Genomic DNA, 12901 nt, shown 5'->3' on the forward strand with positions numbered 1-12901 from the left:
GATAGTGATAGTTCTCCATAGTCACTGCCACCAAGCTATTAGAGCTTAGTGATGAACTATAACATATCAGGGATAGACATGATGATCCTTGAGCAACTCGCGATGTTTGACACCGCGAAAGTAGAAATCAAGTAGGAGCATCAATTGTTGATGGTTAAACCACTAGTTTCAAGAAGGGCAAGGGAAAGAAGGAATACTTCATGAGACGGTAAATCAGTTACTGCTCTAGTGAAGAAACCCAAGGTTGAACCAAACCCGAGACTAAGTGCTTCTATAATGAGGGGAACGGTCACTGAAGCAGAACTACCCTAGATACTTGGTAGATGAGAAGGCTGGCAAGGTCGACAGAAGTATTTTGGATATACGTCATATTATTGTGTACTTTACTAGTACTCCTAGTAGCACCAGGGTAATAAATACCGGTTCGGTTACTAAGAGTTAGTAACTCGAAATAAAAGGCTACGGAGACTAGCTAAAGGTGAGATGAAGATATGTGTTGGAAGTGTTACCAAGGTTGATGTGATCAAACATTGCACGCTCCCTCTACCATCGGGATTGGTGTTAAACCAAAATAATTGTTATTTGGTGTTTGCGTTGAGCATAGACATGATTGTATTATGTTTATCGCCACACGGTTATTCATTTAAGGAGAATAATGGTTACTCTGTTTATTTGAATAATACCTTCAATGGTCTTGCACCTAAAATGAATGGTTTATTGAATCTCGATCGTAGTGATATACATGTTCATGCCAAAAGATATAAGATAGTAATGATAGTACCACGTACTTGTGGCACTGCCATTTGAGTCATGTTGGTATAAAACGCATGAAGAAGCTCCATGTTGATGGATCTTTGGACTCACTCGTTTTGAAAAGATTGAGACATGTGAACCATGTCTATTGGTAGATATGCATGAAGAAACTCCATGCAGATGGATCGTTTGGACTCACTTGATTTTGAATCACTTGAGACATGCAAATCATACCACATGGGCAAGATGACTGAAATGCCTCGTTTTCAGTAAGATGGAACAAGAAAGCAACTTGTTGGAAGTAATACATTTTGATGTGTGCAGTCCAATGAGTGCTGAGGAACGCAGTGGATATCGTTATGTTCTTACTTCACAGATGATTTGAGTAGATGCTGAGTATATTTACTTGATGAAACACAGGTCTGAATTATTGAAAGTTCAAGTAATTTCAGAGTGAACTTGAAGATCGTTGTGACAAGATGATAAAATGTCTATGATATGATCATAGAGATGAATATCTGAGTTACGAGTTTGGCACACAATTAAGACATTGTGGAAATTGTTTCACACTAATACCGCCTGGACCACCATAGTGTGATGGTGTGTCCGAACATCACAACTGCACCCTATTGGATATGGTGCGTACCATGGTGTCTCTTATCGAATTACCACTATCATTTATGGGTTAGGCATTAGAGACAACCGCACTCACTTTAAATAGGGCACCACACAATTCCGTTGAGACGACATCGTATGAACTATGGTTTAGAGAAACCTAAGCTGTCGTTTCTTAAAAGTTTGGGGTTGTGATGCTTATGTGAAAAGGCTTCAGGCTGATAAGCTCGAACCCAAAGCGGATAAATGCATCTTCATAGAATACCCAAAAATAGTTGGGTATACCTCCTATTTCAGATCTGGAAGCAAAAGTGATTGTTTCTAGAAACAGGTCCTTTCTCGAGGAAAAGTTTCTCTCAAAAGAATTGAGTGGGAGGATGGTGGAGACTTGATGAGGTTATTGAACCGTCACTTCAACTAGTGTGTAGCAGGGCACAGGAAGTTGTTCCTGTGGCAGCTACACCAATTGAAGTGGAAGCTTATGATCATGATCATGAAACTTCGGATCAAGTCACTACCAAACCTCATAGGTCGACAAGGATGTGTACTACTTCAGAGTGGTACGTAATCTTGTCTTGGAAATCATGTTGCTAGACGACAATGAACCTACGAGCTATGGAGAAGCGATGGTGGGCCCGAATTCTGACGAATGGCTCGAGGCCATAAAATCCGAGAGAGGATCCATGTATAAAACAAAGTATAGACTTTGAAAGAACTACTTGATGGTCGTAAGGATGTTGGGTGCAGATGGATTTTAAAAGGAAGACGGACAATGATGGTAAGTGTCACCATTAAGAAAGCTCGACTTGTCGTTAAGATGTTTCCTGACAAGTTCAAGGAGTTGACTACGATGAGACTTTCTCACTCGTAGCGATGCTAAGAGTCTGTTGGAATTATGTTAGCAGTTACTGCATTATTTATGAAATCTTGCAGATAGGATGTCAAAACATTGTTTCCTCGACGTTTTTCTTGAGGAAAGGTTGTATGTGATACAACCAGAAGGTTTTGTCAATCCTGAAAGATGCTAACAAGTATGCAAAGCTCCAACAATCCTTCTAAGGACTGGAGTAAGCATCTCGGAATTGGAATGTACGCTTTGATGAGATGATCAAAGATTTTGGGTTTATACAAAGTTTATGAGAAACTTGTATTTCCAAAGAAGTGAGTGGGAGCACTATAGAATTTTTGATGAGTATATGTTGTTCACATATTGTTGATCAGAAATGATGTAGAATTTCTGGAAAGCATGCAGGGTTATTTGAAAAGTGTTTTTCAATGGAAAACCTGGATTAAGCTACTTGAACATTGAGCATCAAGATCTATAAGGATAGATCAAAATCGCTTAATAGTACTTTCAAACGAACACATACCATGACAAAATTCTGAAGGAGTTCAAAAATAGATCGGCAAAGAAGGAGTTCTTGGTTGTGTTATAAGGTATGAGTATTGAGTAAAACTCAAGACCTAACCACGGCAGAATAGAGAGAAAGGACGAAGGTTGTCCCCTATGCTTTAGATGTAGGCTCTAAAGTATGCAATGTTGTGTACCGCACCTCAAGTGTGCTAAGCCATGAGTCAGTCAAGGGGTACAAGTGTGATCTAGGAATAGATCACAGGACAATGGTCAAGGTTATCCTTAGTAACTAGTGGACTAAGGAATTTTCTCAATTATGGAGGTGGTAAAAGAGTTCGTCGTAAAGGGTTACGTCGATGCAAACTTTGACACTAATCCGGATGACTCTGAGTAGTAAACCGAATTCGTATAGTAGAACAGTTATTTGGAATAGCTCCAAGTAGCGCATGGTAGCTGCATCTACAAGATGACATAGAGATTTGTAAAGCACACATGGATCTAAAAGGTTCAGACTCATTGACTAATAAACCTCTCTCACAAGCAAGATATGAACAAACCCCATGGGTGTTGGATTCATTGCAATCACATAGTGATGTGAACTAGATTATTGACTCTAGTGCAAGTGGGAGACTGTTGGAAATATGCCCTAGAGGCAATAATAAATTAGTTATTATTATATTTCCTTGTTCTTATATTTCCTTGTTCATGATAATCGTTTATTATCCATGCTAGAATTGTATTGATAGGAAACTCAGATACATGTGTGGATACATAGACAACACCATGTCCCTAGTAAGCCTCTAGTTGACTAGCTCGTTGATCAATAGATGGTTACGGTTTCCTGACCATGGACATTGGATGTCGTTAATGACGGGATCACATCATTAGGAGAATGATGTGATGGACAAGACCCAATCCTAAGCCTAGCACAAGATCGTGTAGTTCGTATGCTAAAGCTTTTCTAATGTCAAGTATCATTTCCTTAGACCATGAGATTGTGCAACTCCTGAATACCGTAGGAATGCTTTGGGTGTACCAAACGTCACAACGTAACTGGGTGGCTATAAAGGTGCATTGCGGATATCTCCAAAAGTGTCTGTTGGGTTGGCATGAATCGAGACTGGGATTTGTCACTCCGTGTATAACGGAGAGGTATCTCTGGGCCCACTCGGTAGGACATCATCATAATGTGCACAATGTGACCAAGGAGTTGATCACGGGATGATGTGTTAGGGAACGAGTAAAGAGACTTGCCGGTAATGAGATTGAACGAGGTATCGGGATACCGATGATCGAATCTCGGGCAAGTATCGTACCGATAGACAAAGGGAATTGTATACGGGATTGATTGAATCCTTAACATCGTGGTTCATCCGATGAGATCATCGTGGAGCATGTGGGAGCCAACATGGGTATCCAGATCCCGTTGTTGGTTATTGACCGGATAGTTGTCTCGGCCATGTCTGCATTACTCCCGAGCCCATAGGGTCTACACACTTAAGGTTCGATGACGCTAGGGTTATAGGGAAAGTATGTACGCGGTTACCAAATGTTGTTTGGAGTCCAGGATGAGATCTCGGACATCACGAGGAGTTCCAGAATGGTCCGGAGGTAAAGATTTATATATGGGAAGTCCCATTTTGGTCACCGGAAAAGTTTCGGGTGCTATCGGTAACGTACCGGGACCACGGGAGGGTCCCGGGGGTCCATCGGGTGGGGCCACCAGCCCCAGAAGGCTGCGTGGGCCAAGTGTTGGAGGGGACCAGCCCCACGTGGGCTGGTGCGCCCCCCCACCAAGGCCCAAGGCGCGTGGAGAGTGGGAAGGGGGCAAACCCTAGGTCCAAATGGGCCTTAAGGCCTACCCTAGGGCGCCCCCCCTCTCTCTTTCCCCCCTTGGCCGCACCCTAGATGGGTTTTGGGGGCTGCCGCCACCCCTAGGGATGGAACCCTAGACGGGGGCGCAGCCCCTCCCCTCCCCCTATATATACTTGAGGTATTGGGGGCTACCCAACACATGATTTGATCTTCCTCTTGGCGCAGCCCTACCTCTCTCTCTCCTCGTCTCTCGTAGTGCTTGGCGAAGCCCTGCTAGAGTCCCGCGCTCCTCCACCATCACCACGCCGTCGTGCTGCTGCTGGACGGAGTCTTCCCCAACCAATCTCTCTCTCCTTGCTGGATCAAGGCGCGGGATACGTCACCGGGCTGTACGTGTGTTGAACGCGGAGGCGCCGTTGTTCGGCGCTTAGATCGGAATCGACCGCGATCTGAATCGCTGCGTGTACGACTCCACCAACCGCGTTCTTGCAACGCTTCCGCTTAGTGATCTACAAGGGTATGTAGATGCACTCCCCTTCCCCTCGTTGCTAGATTACTCCATAGATTGATCTTGGTGATGCGTAGAAAATTTTAAATTTCTGCTACGATCCCCAACACTATCACCCACTGCTTGGACAAACTGCATTTGCTCGATTCAATGCGGTGCCACACTATGCTTGCCTCAAACTTAAGATGCCCGGACCACGCGATGTCATAACAGTCAATGGAAACACGGAGCGCTCCCTCCGTACTGAGGAGCACACCACGGCCCTAGCAGCAGAAGTATAGAGCGGCCTTATCAAGCAGAACCTTAACTCAGCGGCCATGCTCCCGGACACTGTCAAACGATTCTGGACTACTCTGCAGCATGACAGTCCAGCCCGTCAGGACCTTATCTAGCAATTCGGCCTCCGTCTCAGTCCTGACCAAATGGCGGCGTACGTACCGCTCATACATAACTACACACTCAAAATACCATGGGCATAGACGGAGGCGTAACTTGATTGTGGTCCATCATACGGCTCCCACACATACTTTTCCTTTTATTTTTATACCATTTTTGGTCTCTTCTCTATAGGCCCCTCTCGACGGCCTGATCACCGGTCCTTTCAAAGGACGGATATACCAAGGTGGAAAACATCACATACGTGTGGGGAATCTCTAGATGTTCTTCTTAACGATCATTCTACCTATTTTCAGGACCTGCATGCAGCTCGCCCTTTATCTTGGCATGTTAAATAGCCCTGTTGCTTATCGCACTATTTGTAAAAATATGCTTTGACGTATTACTCAAATTATAATGGAAACAGTTTGCAGCCCAACCTACGTGGCACTAGCTTACTACTTCATTTTATTTCGCTATTCTTATCGATTGCACCCGTACACTTTGGTACGCTTTAGTTCGCCAGGGGCTTCATTGTGCCCCATACTACGGCAGCAAAGTCCAAACACTTTTTACAGTATAGTTCGGCACCTCGAATTTTAGCATTATATGCATCGGCTTCGACTCATGTCTTTGGTCAATAGTTGGGTTGCCCTGCTCCTGTGCTTGCTACCTGATGTTCCGTCCTATCGGCTAGGGTACTAAAGGGAGAACTACTGCGATTGTGTTTCTGGTTTATCCGAGCAAACACCTTAGTAGAGAAAGCCAAAAACTGACTGTCGTGATACGACTAGAGTTGGTCAGCTATTCAGAGGTTAAAAATCTTTTGCGATTTTTTCCGCATTATGCAACGAATCGGCCTTTACCCGATTAGGTGTCTGTAACACCCTAGTCTGGATTAAATGCTAACTAGGGGCTGCGCCTACTTTTCTATTGTCAAACTCCTATGTCTAAGTGAGAGTGATAAAGCCACATAGTCCGATTGCCTGGTTCGTTGCGCTAAACACCTCCTTCAAAGTACCAAACTTTTGGATCAAGAGTGTTTAGATTCCATACCGAACACCCTCGTACTACCTACGTGGGGGCTGAAGCCGGCGACTGGCCATCTCTCAGTTTTAAAAAAACGGCCGCACAGGAGGTAAAATTTTCAAACAACAAACATTATATTACATAACGGCTTTGTTTCACAATACAGGAAGGGATAACATGAATGACTTCATTCAAAGATAATGTCTTTTGAACACTGGCCCTCTACAATGCGGGATCCCTTCAGGACATCATAAAAATACCGCTCGGGCGTGCGGTGCTCCTTGCCCACGGGCAGTCCCTCGGTGGCGAGCTTGACGGCGTCCATCTTCGCCCACTGCACCTTGACACGGGCGAAGGCCATCCGCGCACCTTCAATGCAGACCGACCGCTTGATGGCATCAAGCTGAGGGCAAGCATTGACCAGCTGCTTCACGAGCCCGAAGTAGCTGCTGGGTATGGCGTCGGCAGGCCATAGACGGATTATCAAATCCTTCATGGCCAGTTCGGCCACCTTATGCATTTCGGTCAGCTGTTTCAGCTGATCGCTAAAGGGCACCAGATGCTCTGGCGCAAGGTATTGCGACCAGAACAGCTTCTCCGTTGAGCTCCCCTCTTCGGCTCGGAAGAATTCTGCAGCATCGGCAACACTACGCGGCAGATCCGCAAACGCCCCTGGAGAACTGCAAATCCGGGTTAGTAAGAGGAACCTTTTCTTCACATACTTGCTCTGCATAATAAAGGCCTTACCCACCACGATTTTTCTGGCCTCCTGGATTTCCTGGAGGGCACCCTAGGCTTCAACCCGGGCATCGTGTGCGCTTTGGTGGGCCTTGGCAAGTTCGGACTCTTGATCCGTAATATTGCACGCCAAGGACTCGCATTTCTTCACGGCATCCTGGAGCTCCTGCTGGACCTCACCAAGCCTCGTGTTTCTCGCAAGCGGCTTGTTCCTTTGCCGCTCTCTCCTGGGCTTCGGCCAGCGCCTTCTTGAGGGTCTCCACCTCGGTCGCCGCTCCTACAAAATATTATGGCACTATGGTCAACACAAATCATACATCCTTTCTGAATCTACACAAGGTCATTGCATACCTTGATGGTCTTCCAGCTGTTTTTTCACGCAACCGAGCTCTTCCTGGTCCGCTCCAGACTCTGCTTCAGTCCGGAGACCTCAGCATCATGAGAGGTTGCAGCCAGCAAAGACGCCTGCTTTATCACATAGACACGTCTTGTTAGTCTCCTGTGAAAATTAAGTTGATCCTCTGTACGGCTTTTCTTTTCGAACACCGGACAGTGTCTCAGGGGCTACTGTCTATACTATGGCATTCCTTTTGCATAAATTGCACTTTCATACCTCAAAGCCTATTAGAAGGCTTGTGCAGGCTTCGGTTAGTCCGCTCTTCGCGGACTGAATCCTCTCAACCACCGTACCCATGAGGGTACGGTGTTCCTCAACAATGGAAGCACTTCGCAGCACCTCTAGTACAGTATCCGGTGCCTTTGGATGGACATAGGTCACCGGTGGAATCGGTGCACCTCCTTCTTTCGAAGGAGGCTGCTTGCCGGATTCCGGAGCCGTATAGGTCTCCGGAATTGTGTTCGGCTGGGGGCAGATTGGATATGGCCCCCATCGCCAGTCTCCATGGGGATTTGCTCCCCCATGTGTCCGGTAGCCGGGGGTTCACCCTTTGGCGCCACCTTGACGGCCCCCTGCGTCTCTCCCTAGCCCAGGGAGGTCCTTCGGGACATCACCTCGGTGTTATCCGTGGCCTTGGGAGAAGAGGCCGCCGGAAGGGACCCGCTGTCCATCACCTTTGAATCCAGCAAATTCCCCGAAGATGAGGATCGCCGAAGGTCGGAACGAGCCGGACTGCAGCGCATGATTCAACATGTTAAAACCATGAAGAAAAGGAGCTAGATATGTGTGTGCGTCTTTGAGTACTTACGATTCGGCCAGGGGCTTGTCCCTGGGGCGCCACTTAGAGTTGTTGTCGATATCCCACGCGGAGTTGTCCGCGAGGGAAACCGTCCCCTTCTTGGACGCCTCTGCCTCCAGATACGTGGAGGCCGCCCTTTTCTTCCTTCCCCCTCCAAGCGAGAGTTGCTTTCCTCCTCCTCCTCATCGTCCTCGGTGTGGGAGGAGTGGGTCTCGGCGTCTTCGGACGTCACATCCGAAGTGCCCTTACGGCGGAGACCACTCTTGGTCTCCTTGGCCTTCTTCTGGGCCTTCTTCTCCGATGCTTGGTAGGGCGCCGGAACCAGCATCTTCGTCAGAAGAGGGATTGCTGGGTTTTCGAGCAGCGGAGCCGGACACTAGATCCGCTCGGCCTTCTTTGTCCAGCCCTGAAAAAATAAATGGGGAAGCTTAGGCGTCTTCCTTGAGTATGCAAGTAAAGGATACACCTCGAAACACAAAAATCTTACCGAACTAGTGGGATGGGCCAGGTCGTGCCCACGGTCCTCAGTCGTCGCCGGCCACGTCTCATTGGCCTTAAAGAGCACCTTCCAGATGTCTTCGTGCGTAGTGCCGAAGAACTGTTGCAAGGTCTGGTGCTTGGTGCTACCTCTTGAGCATGCGTTGGTTTTCCCTTGAAGAGGAAAGGGTGATGCAGCAAATTAGCGTAAGTATTTCCCTCAGTTTTTGGGAACCAAGGTAACAATCCAGTAGGAGACTACACGCAAGTCCCTAGTACCTGCACAAACAAACAAGAACCTCGCAACCAACGCAATAAAGGGGTTGTCAGTCCCTTCACGGTCACTTACGAAAGTGAGATCTGATAGAGATAACAAGATAAATATTTTTGGTATTTTTCTTGTATAGATTGGAAAATAAAGATTGCCAAAATAGAAATAGCAAGTTGATATGAAAATAATATGATGGAAGATAGACCCGGGGGCCATAGGTTTCACTAGTGGCTTCTCTCAAGATAGCAAATTCTACGGTGGGTGAACAAATTACTCTCGAGCAATTGATAGAAAAGCGCATAGTTATGAGAATTCTAGGCATGATCATGTATATAAGCATCATGTCCACGACAAGTAGACCGAAATGATTCTACATCTACTACTATTACTCCACACATCGACCGCTATCCAACATGCATCTAGAGTATTAAGTTCATAAGAACAGAGTAATGCATTAGGCAAGATGACATGATGTAGAGGGATAACTCAAGCAATATGATATAAATGCCATCTTTTTATCCTCGATGGCAACAACACAATACGTGCCTTGCTGCCCCTGCTATCACTTTGAAAGGACACCACAAGATTGAACCCAAAGCTAAGCACTTCTCCCATTGCAAGAAAGATCAATCTAGTAGGGCAAACCAAACTGATAATTCGAAGAGACTTGCAAAGATATTAAATCATGCATAAAAGAATTCAGAGAAGAATCAAATATTGTTCATAGATAATCTTGATCATAAACCCACAATTCATCGGATCTCGACAAACACACCGCAAAAAGAATTACATCGAATAGATCTCCAAGAGAATCGAGGAGAACTTTGTATTGAGATCCAAAGAGAGAGAAGAAGCCATCTAGCTAATAACTATGGACCCGAAGGTCTGTGGTAAACTACTCACATATCATCGGAGAGGCTATGGTGTTGATGTAGAAGCCCTCCGTGATCGATCCACCCTCCGGTGGAGCGCCGGAAAAGGCCCCAAGATGAGATCTCATGGATACAGAAGGTTGCGGTGGTGGAAATAGGGTTTCGTGGTGCTCCTGGATGTTTTCAGAGTATATGGGTATATATAGGAGGAAGAAGTACGTCGGTGGAGCTGCGAGGGGCCCACGAGGGTGGGGGCGCGCCCACCCCCTGGGCGCGCCCTCCTGCCTCATGGCCTCCTCGCTTCTTTCTTGATGTCCACTCCAAGTCTCATGGATCACGTTTGTTCAAAAAAAATAACTCTCCCGAAGGTTTCATTCTGTTTGGTTTCCGTTTGATATTCCTTTTCTGCGAAACACTGAAATAGGCAAAAAAAAACCAGCAATTTGCACTGGGCCTTTGGTTAATAGGTTAGTCCCAAAAATAATATAAAAAGGTATATTGAAGCCCATTAAACATCCAAAATAGATAATATAATAGCATGGAACAATCAAAATTATAGATACGTTGGAGACGTATCAAGCATCCCCAAGATTAATTGCTGCTTGTCCTCGAGTAGGTAAATGATAAAACGGAATTTTTGATGTGGAATGCTACCTAGCATAATTCTCTATGTAATTTTCTTTATTGTGGCATGAATGTTCAGATCCGAAAGATTCAAGACAAAAGTTTAACATTGACATAAAAATAATAATACTTCAAGCATACTAACAAAGCAATCGTGTCTTCTCAAAATAACATGGCCAAAGAAAGTTATCCCTACAAAATCATATAGTCTGGCTATGCTCTATCTTCACCACACAAAGTATTTAAATCATGCACAACCCCGATGACAAGCCAAACAATTGTTTCATACTTTTGATGTTCTCAAACTTTTTCAATCTTCACGCAATATATGAGCGTGAGCCATGGACATAGCACTATAAGTGAAATAGAATGGTGGTTGTGGAGAAGACAAAAAGGAGAAGATAGTCTCACATCAACTAGGCGTATCAACGGGCTATGGAGATGCCCATCAATAGATATCAATCTGAGTGAGTAGGGATTGCCATGCAATGGATGCACTAGAGCTAAAAGTGTATGAAAGCTCAACAAAAGAACTAAGTGGGTGTGCATCCAACTCGCTTGCTCACGAAGACCTAGGGCATTTTGGGGAAGCCCATCATTGGAATATACAGGCCAAGTTCTATAATGTAAAATTCCCACTAGTATATGAAAGTGACAACATAGGAGACTCTCTATCATGAAGATCATGGTGCTACTTTGAAGAACATGTGTGGTAAAAGGATAATAACATTGCTCCTTCTCTCTTTTATCTCTCATTTTTTCCTCTATTTTTTTCATTCGTCCAGAGCTGCATCCCGACTTGTGGGGGAATCATACTCTCCATCATCCTTTCCTCACTTGGGACAATGCTCTAATAATGATGATCAATCACACTTTTATTTACTTACAACTCAAAAAATTACAACTCGATACTAGAACAAAATATGACTCTATGTGAATGCCTCCAGCGGTGTACCGACATGTGCAATGAATCAAGAGTGACATGTATGAAAGAATTATAAAGGTGGCTTTGCCACAAATACGATGTCAACAACATGATCATGCAAAGCAATATGACAATGATGTAACGTGTCATAAAAAACGGAACGGTGGTAAGTTGCATGGCAATATATCTCGGAATGGCTATGGAAATGTCATAATAGGTAGGTATGGTGGCTGTTTTGAGGAAGGTATAAGGTGGGTGTATGATTTGGCGAAAGTTGCGCGGTATTAGAGAGGCTAGCAATGGTGGAAGGGTGAGAGTGCGTATAATCCATGGACTGAACATTAGTCATAAAGAACTCACATACTTATTGCAAAAATCTATTAGTTATCGAAAGAAAGTACTACGTGCATGCTCCTAGGGTGATAGATTGGTAGGAAAAGACCATCGCTTGTCCCCGAACGCCACTCATAAGGAAGACAATCAATAAATAAATCATGCTCCGACTTCATCACATAACGGTTCACCATACGTGCATGCTACGGGAATCACAAACTTTAGAACAAGTATTTATCAAATTCACAACTACTCAACTAGCATGACTCTAATATCACTATCTTCATATCTCAAAACAATTGTCAAGTATCAAAATTCTCATAGTATTCAATGCACTTTTATGATAGTTTTTATTATACCCATATTGGATGCCTATCATATTAGGACTAATTTTATAGCCAAAGCAAATTACCATGCTATTCAAAAAGACTCTCAAAATAATATAAGTGAAGCATGAGAGATCAATAATTTCTATAAAATAAAACCACCACCGTGCTCTTAAAGATATAAGTGAAGCACTAGAGAAAAACATTTATAGCTCAAAAGATATAAGTGAAGCACATAGAGTATTCTAATAAATTCTGATTCATGTGTGTCTCTCCAAAAGCTGTGTACAGCAAGGATGATTGTGGTAAACTAAAAAGCAAAGACTCAAATCATACAAGACGCTCCAAGCAAAACACATATAGCATCAAGTAAAGTTACCGATGGAAGAAGACGAAAGAGGGTATGCCTTGCGGGGCATCCCCAATCTTAGGCTCTTTCCACTCCTTATTCCAAAATCCATCAAATCTTTACCCAAAACTTGAAAACTTCACAACACAAAACTCAACAGAAAATCTCATGAGCTCCATTAGTATAAGAAAACAAACCACCACTCCAAGTTACTGTAATGAACTCATTCTTTATTTATATTGGTGTTAAAACTACTGTATTCCAACTTCTCTATGGTTCATACCCCCAATACCAACCATAGATTCATCAAAATAAGCAGACAACACACGAAAAAGAGAATC

This window comes from Triticum urartu, chromosome 7A (genome assembly GCF_056163025.1).
Source record: "Triticum urartu cultivar PI428250 chromosome 7A, HENAU_Tu73, whole genome shotgun sequence".
Taxonomy (NCBI): domain Eukaryota; kingdom Viridiplantae; phylum Streptophyta; class Magnoliopsida; order Poales; family Poaceae; genus Triticum; species Triticum urartu.